The 8480-nt window shown below is 45.5% G+C and overlaps 1 long non-coding RNA gene across 1 annotated transcript; it reads left to right on the top strand.

Moving 5' to 3' along the window:
• The first annotated feature begins 3014 nt into the window (after positions 1-3014).
• On the top strand, positions 3015-7527 carry LOC127909473 (uncharacterized). Its single transcript, XR_008071354.1, has 5 exons — positions 3015-3387; positions 3580-4411; positions 4694-4821; positions 5756-6527; positions 6976-7527. It is a non-coding gene; the product is annotated as an uncharacterized LOC127909473 (long non-coding RNA).
• Positions 7528-8480: the final 953 nt, after the last annotated feature.

Genomic DNA, 8480 nt, shown 5'->3' with positions numbered 1-8480 from the left:
TACAATAAACAAACAATTAAATGTTAGAAGAAAACAAAACGAACTACAACTTAATGGAAATGTTAGATAATGTTCTGGGAATGTTAGATAATGCTCTGGGAATGTTAGATAATGCTCTGGGAATGTTCCCGGTTTGCTGGGAAGGGATTCATAGGTGGTGGGTCCTTGGTCCCCGAAGGCCAATGACTAGAGGTTTATGACTCCATTGCTGAAATGATTCCCTTAAATCATATTGAGTCGACACAGAGGACTGCTGTATTGATGAATTGCAGGTCGCGTACACATCTGTAACCTTAAATATTTGATGAGATTCATGGCGTCAAATCTACTAAACTACCCTTTTTCAGGACCCTGTCTTTCAAAGATCATTCGTAAAAATACAAATAACTTCACAGATCTTCATTGTAAAGGGTTTAAACACTGTTTCCAATGCTTCTTCAATGAACCATAAACAATTAAATGAACATGCACCTGTGGAACGGTCGTTAAGACACTAACAGTTGTCAGACGGTAGGCAATTAAGGTCACAGTTATGACAACTTAGGACACTAAACAGGCCTTTCTACTGGCTCTGAAAAACACAAAGAAAGAAAGATGCCCAGGGTCCCTGCTCATCTGCGTGAATGTGCCTTAGGCATGCTGCAAGGAATGCATGAGGACTGCAGCTGTGCAATAAATTGCCATGTCTGTACTTTGAGACGCCTAAGACAGCACTACAGGGAAACAGGACGGACAGCCAATCGTCCTTACAGTGGTAGACCACATGTAACAACACCTGCACAGGATCGGTACATCTGAACATCACACCTGCATGACAGGTACAGGATGGCAACAACTGCCAGGGTTACACCAGGAACACACAATCCCGCCATCAGTGCTCAGAATGTCCACAATAGGCTGAGAGAGGCTGGACTGAGGGCTTGTGGGCCTGTTGTAAGGCAGGTCCTCACCAGACATCACCCGCAACAACGTTGCATATGGGCACAAACCGACCGTTGCTGGATCAGACAGGACTGGCAAAAAGTGCTCTTCACTGACGAGTCACGGTTTTGTCTCACCAGGAGTGATGGTCAGATTCGGGTTTATCGTCGAAGGAATGAGCAATACACCGAGGCCTGTACTCTGGAGCGGGATCGATTTGGAGGTTCTGTCATCGTCTGGGGTGGTGTGTCACAGCATCATCGGACTGAGCTTTTTGTCATTGCAGGCTGTGCGTTACAGGGAAGACATCCTCCTCTCTCATGCGGTACCCTTCCTGCAGGCTCATCCTGACATGACCCTCCAGTATGACAATGCCACCAGCCACACTGCTTGTTCCTTGCGTGATTTCTTGCAAGACAGAAATGTCAGTGTTCTGCCATGGCCAGCGAAGAGCCCGGATCTCAATCCCATTGAGCACATCTGGGACCTGTTGGATCGGAGGGTGAGGGCTAGTGCCATTTCCCCCAGAAATGTCTGAGAACTTGCAGGTGCCTTCGTGGAAGAGTGGAGTAACATCTCACAGCAAGAACTGGCAAATCTGGTGCAGTCCACGAGGAGATGCACTGCAGTACTTAATGCAGCTGGTGGCCACAACAGATACTGACTGTTACTTTTTATTTTGACCCCCCTTTGTTCAGGGACACATTATTCTATTTCTGTTAGTCACATGTCTGTGGAACTTGTTCAGTTTATGTCCCGGTTGTTGAATATTATGTTCATACAAATATTTACACATGTTAACTTTGCTGAAAATAAACAGTTGACAGCGAGAGGATGTTTCTTTTTTTGCTGAGTTTATAAAAGTTCTGTTCTCACATCCACACATGTGTTCGTCCTTTGACATTTTCCCCCCATGTAAGCCTATGACATTGACATGCTTTCTTTAATTATTTTCTGAAAAGTATCCTGGCATTTTGCTTATATTAAAAACCCCATAGAAATTAACTTTGAAGGCGTAAATGCCCTAAGCGTACATATTAATGGTGACTGCATATTTCCCCTTGATGCAGATTTCAACCTAGACTTTGCTGCTGATCCAGAGAGATATATCAGCCAATAACTCTTCTAAAACATTACAGCGACATTGATCCTCTTCCTGCCCTTATCTTCTCTCTTTAAAGTTCTCACAATAAAATCATCCATCTGGTTCCCTGTCACTAACATAAACAATCGTCATAGTGCACTACTTTAGACCAAACCCTAGTGCGCTATGATAGGAATAGGGTGCCATTTGGATCATAGCCTGGGTATGACTCTGCTCCTAATGGGTCTGATTAGCAGTGGGAGGACTCGATGAGGACACTTGATCCCCACTTAGCCCCTGCTGCCTCAGCACGGCCCACAGGGGAGGACCGACGCTGGCTCCCTCAGTGATGAGAAGGGTGGGAGATGTGGAGAAGGCCTCAGCACGACCCACAAGGAAATAGGACCGATGCTAGCTTCTTAAGCGACGAGAGGGGAAGGAGACGTGGAGAAGCCCCATAGGGTAATAAGGTCATTGAGACTGAAGGCTATAGGACAAGAGAAACAACATTAGGTCCACATCCTAATACTAAACATAGTGCACTAGATAGGGCAGTGGTTCAGAGAGATAAGCAGAGAGAAAAACATTGGAATTCAGTCGGGGCATTACTACACTGATAATTGACAACATACATCCGGACATTTACCACCTAGGAAATTTGTGTGACCGGACCTTCTCAAATAGTAAATAACAGGAGTGAAATCATTTGGGAAGCACTGATACAGGGAATAGAGTGTCAGACACAGGGGAGGACCTATATGCTTGAGGTATTCCCAATCAGTAGGGATCATAATGGATCAATTGTGGTGACAGAAACAAGAAGGGGATGAGTCTTACCCTTGAGCCACAAAACTACTAATTTCTCATCTTAAAAATCTGTTCTCTTGACAGACTGTAAACACTAAAGGAAAAGAGAAGCAGGAGGGTACATTAGGTAGTTAAACCCCACACTAAAGACACCCAGAGTGGAGGAAAAGAGATGCAGGAGGGTACATTAGGTAGTTAAACCCCACACTAAAGACACCCAGAGTGGAGGAAAAGAGAAGCAGGAGGGTACATTAGGTAGTTAAACCCCACACTAAAGACACCCAGAGTGGAGGAAAAGAGAAGCAGGAGGGTACATTAGGTAGTTAAACCCCACACTAAAGACACCCAGAGTGGAGGAAAAGAGAAGCAGGAGGGTACATTAGGTAGTTAAACCCCACACTAAAGACACCCAGAGTGGAGGAAAAGAGAAGCAGGAGGGTACATTAGGTAGTTAAACCCCACACTAAAGACACCCAGAGTGGAGGAAAAGAGAAGCAGGAGGGTACATTAGGTAGTTAAACCCAACACTAAAGACACCCAGAGTGGAGGAAAAGAGAAGCAGGAGGGTACATTAGGTAGTTAAACCCCACACTAAAGACACCCAGAGTGGAGGAAAATAGAAGCAGGAGGGTACATTAGGTAGGTAAACCCCACACTAAAGACACCCAGAGTGGAGGAAAAGAGAAGCAGGAGGGTACATTAGGTAGTTAAACCCCACACTAAAGACACCCAGAGTGGAGGAAAAGAGATGCAGGAGGGTACATTAGGTAGTTAAACCCCACACTAAAGACACCCAGAGTGGAGGAAAAGAGAAGCAGGAGGGTACATTAGGTAGTTAAACCCCACACTAAAGACATCCAGAGTGGAGGAAAAGAGAAGCAGGAGGGTACATTAGGTAGTTAAACCCTACACTAAAGACATCCAGAGTGGAGGAAAAGAGAAGCAGGAGGGTACATTAGGTAGTTAAACCCCACACTAAAGACACCCAGAGTGGAGGAAAAGAGAAGCAGGAGGGTACATTAGGTAGTTAAACCCCACACTAAAGACACCCAGAGTGGAGGAAAAGAGAAGCAGGAGGGTACATTAGGTAGTTAAACCCCACACTAAAGACACCCAGAGTGGAGGAAAAGAGAAGCAGGAGGGTACATTAGGTAGTTAAACCCCACACTAAAGACACCCAGAGTGGAGGAAAAGAGAAGCAGGAGGGTACATTAGGTAGTTAAACCCCACACTAAAGACTCCCAGAGTGGAGGAAAAGAGAAGCAGGAGGGTACATTAGGTAGTTAAACCCCACACTAAAGACACCCAGAGTGGAGGAAAAGAGAAGCAGGAGGGTACATTAGGTAGTTAAACCCCACACTAAAGACTCCCAGAGTGGAGGAAAAGAGAAGCAGGAGGGTACATTAGGTAGTTAAACCCCACACTAAAGACACCCAGAGTGGAGGAAAATAGAAGCAGGAGGGTACATTAGGTAGTTAAACCCCACACTAAAGACATCCAGAGTGGAGGAAAAGAGAAGCAGGAGGGTACATTAGGTAGTTAAACCCCACACTAAAGACTCCCAGAGTGGAGGAAAAGAGAAGCAGGAGGGTACATTAGGTAGTTAAACCCCACACATTAGGTAGTTAAACCCCACACTAAAGACTCCCAGAGTGGAGGAAAAGAGAAGCAGGAGGGTACATTAGGTAGTTAAACCCCACACTAAAGACACCCAGAGTGGAGGAAAAGAGAAGCAGGAGGGTACATTAGGTAGTTAAACCCCACACTAAAGACTCCCAGAGTGGAGGAAAAGAGAAGCAGGAGGGTGGGTACATTAGGTAGTTAAACCCAACACTAAAGACTCCCAGAGTGGAGGAAAAGAGAAGCAGGAGGGTACATTAGGTAGTTAAACCCCACACTAAAGACACCCAGAGTGGAGGAAAAGAGAAGCAGGAGGGTACATTAGGTAGTTAAACCCCACACTAAAGACTCCCAGAGTGGAGGAAAAGAGAAGCAGGAGGGTACATTAGGTAGTTAAACCCCACACTAAAGACACCCAGAGTGGAGGAAAATAGAAGCAGGAGGGTACATTAGGTAGTTAAACCCCACACTAAAGACATCCAGAGTGGAGGAAAAGAGATGCAGGAGGGTACATTAGGTAGTTAAACCCCACACTAAAGACTCCCAGAGTGGAGGAAAAGAGAAGCAGGAGGGTACATTAGGTAGTTAAACCCCACACTAAAGACTCCCAGAGTGGAGGAAAAGAGATGCAGGAGGGTACATTAGGTAGTTAAACCCCACACTAAAGACACCCAGAGTGGAGGAAAAGAGAAGCAGGAGGGTACATTAGGTAGTTAAACCCCACACTAAAGACATCCAGAGTGGAGGAGGGTACATTAGGTAGTTAAACCCCACACTAAAGACTCCCAGAGTGGAGGAAAAGAGAAGCAGGAGGGTACATTAGGTAGTTAAACCCCACACTAAAGACACCCAGAGTGGAGGAAAAGAGAAGCAGGAGGGTGGGTACATTAGGTAGTTAAACCCCACACTAAAGACTCCCAGAGTGGAGGAAAAGAGAAGCAGGAGGGTACATTAGGTAGTTAAACCCACACTAAAGACACCCAGAGTGGAGGAAAAGAGAAGCAGGAGGGTACATTAGGTAGTTAAACCCCACACTAAAGACATCCAGAGTGGAGGAGGGTACATTAGGTAGTTAAACCCCACACTAAAGACTCCCAGAGTGGAGGAAAAGAGAAGCAGGAGGGTACATTAGGTAGTTAAACCCCACACTAAAGACACCCAGAGTGGAGGAAAAGAGAAGCAGGAGGGTACATTAGGTAGTTAAACCCACACTAAAGACTCCCAGAGTGGAGGAAAAGAGAAGCAGGAGGGTACATTAGGTAGTTAAACCCCACACTAAAGACACCCAGAGTGGAGGAAAAGAGAAGCAGGAGGGTACATTAGGTAGTTAAACCCCACACTAAAGACACCCAGAGTGGAGGAAAAGAGATGCAGGAGGGTACATTAGGTAGTTAAACCCCACACTAAAGACACCCAGAGTGGAGGAAAAGAGAAGCAGGAGGGTACATTAGGTAGTTAAACCCCACACTAAAGACACCCAGAGTGGAGGAAAAGAGAAGCAGGAGGGTACATTAGGTAGTTAAACCCCACACTAAAGACATCCAGAGTGGAGGAAAAGAGAAGCAGGAGGGTACATTAGGTAGTTAAACCCCACACTAAAGACACCCAGAGTGGAGGAAAAGAGAAGCAGGAGGGTACATTAGGTAGTTAAACCCCACACTAAAGACATCCAGAGTGGAGGAAAAGAGAAGCAGGAGGGTACATTAGGTAGTTAAACCCCACACTAAAGACTCCCAGAGTGGAGGAAAAGAGAAGCAGGAGGGTACATTAGGTAGTTAAACCCCACACTAAAGACACCCAGAGTGGAGGAAAAGAGAAGCAGGAGGGTACATTAGGTAGTTAAACCCCACACTAAAGACACCCAGAGTGGAGGAAAAGAGAAGCAGGAGGGTACATTAGGTAGTTAAACCCCACACTAAAGACTCCCAGAGTGGAGGAAAAGAGAAGCAGGAGGGTACATTAGGTAGTTAAACCCCACACTAAAGACTCCCAGAGTGGAGGAAAAGAGAAGCAGGAGGGTACATTAGGTAGTTAAACCCCACACTAAAGACTCCCAGAGTGGAGGAAAAGAGAAGCAGGAGGGTACATTAGGTAGGTAAACCCCACACTAAAGACACCCAGAGTGGAGGAAAAGAGAAGCAGGAGGGTACATTAGGTAGTTAAACCCCACACTAAAGACTCCCAGAGTGGAGGAAAAGAGAAGCAGGAGGGTACATTAGGTAGTTAAACCCCACACTAAAGACACCCAGAGTGGAGGAAAAGAGAAGCAGGAGGGTACATTAGGTAGTTAAACCCCACACTAAAGACTCCCAGAGTGGAGGAAAAGAGAAGCAGGAGGGTACATTAGGTAGTTAAACCCCACACTAAAGACACCCAGAGTGGAGGAAAAGAGAAGCAGGAGGGTACATTAGGTAGTTAAACCCCACACTAAAGACTCCCAGAGTGGAGGAAAAGAGAAGCAGGAGGGTACATTAGGTAGTTAAACCCCACACTAAAGACACCCAGAGTGGAGGAAAAGAGAAGCAGGAGGGTACATTAGGTAGTTAAACCCCACACTAAAGACACCCAGAGTGGAGGAAAAGAGAAGCAGGAGGGTACATTAGGTAGTTAAACCCCACACTAAAGACACCCAGAGTGGAGGAAAAGAGAAGCAGGAGGGTACATTAGGTAGTTAAACCCCACACTAAAGACACCCAGAGTGGAGGAAAAGAAAAGCTCTATAGCCCACTCTTCAGGGCTGATGGAGCAGTCTCGGCTGTGTCCTAGGTGCTTCTCTCTCGCTCTCCCGCTTTCAGAAAAGTGGAGATGTAAACGAGTGCTGGGAGGGAGAGGGGTGGCTGTCAGGAGAGAGAGAACGGTGGCTGTCAGGGCCCCCCCTGCATGATGAGTGTAGGATGAAGGCAAGGCAGGCCATTTTATTTTCTCCTCTTTCATCTCCAGGCCTTGCATTTAATCTCCTAAGTGCTGCTGCTGCCTAGGCGTCTCTGTGTGTCTCTCTGTGTGTGCGCACCAGGCTCTGCCCTGGCTCTTACCCAGTGTTCTTTTTGACGGCTAGTTATTTCACCTTGGCAGAGTCGCAAAACACTTGCCACGCCCCCAAGGCTCAGACGAGTTTGCCCTCTGTCCTTCCCGCTGTGTAGACGGATTGGAACCTGGGTTGTATTCATTAGTGCATACCGCAGCAAAACCTTTTGAAATGGGAAATGCTTTGCAATAAAAAAAAATCTATATATATATATATAGTTTCTTATTGGACAAGTTGTGGTTCTCTCCCACCCATTTTGGTCAGTTTTCCTGCTCTTGGTGAATATGACCATGTAGGGGCGGCAGGTAGCCTAGTGGTTAGAGCGTTGGGCCAGTAACAGTATCGAATCCCTGGCCTGACAAGGTAAAAATCTGTCATTCTGCCCCTGAACAAGCCCACTGTTCCCCGGTAGACTGTCATTGAATTTGTTCTTAACTGACTTTCCTAGTTAAATAAATAAAAACCTGGCATGACCTGTTGGATAGTTATGAGGTTCTCTCTTCTACAGTCCTTGACAAAATGTGTATATTGGACTTATTTTTTTTGCTTCCAAGTTAATGCACTCCTACTTCGGTGCTGGTTATGGCTGAAATAACAGGCCAAAGCACATTCCTGTAAATGAATAACAAATGTAACCTTGTTGTATAATTGTTTTCTGTTATAATGTGTCAGATCAAGTTACTTTTGACATTTGCTATGATTGATTAGTTTTGTTATGTCTATAGTTTTGTGTAGTATGTTGTCCTACTAATCATATAGCATATGTATTGAAACTCAAGGGGGGGATATTGTCCATTGATGATATTGAAGCACTACTTCCCTCTACTGGTGGTTGTGTGAACAGCATACTTGGAACAGGCTGAAAAGGGGAAGTACCATAAAGTCAGTTAAAGGTCTTGATGAATAAAATCCATTTGGCACGGACATTGCATGAAGAGCTTCACCATTTTAAAGTAGTCAACTGGGTGGGATTTCCCAGAGATGAAGATGTGAAGCTAGAGGATTTACTCAAAATATGGTTGT

This window comes from Oncorhynchus keta, chromosome 19, assembly GCF_023373465.1.
Source record: "Oncorhynchus keta strain PuntledgeMale-10-30-2019 chromosome 19, Oket_V2, whole genome shotgun sequence".
NCBI classification, from domain to species: domain Eukaryota; kingdom Metazoa; phylum Chordata; class Actinopteri; order Salmoniformes; family Salmonidae; genus Oncorhynchus; species Oncorhynchus keta.
The sequence above is the reverse complement of the archived record's forward strand: the minus strand, read 5'-3'. Positions and strand labels throughout refer to the sequence as shown.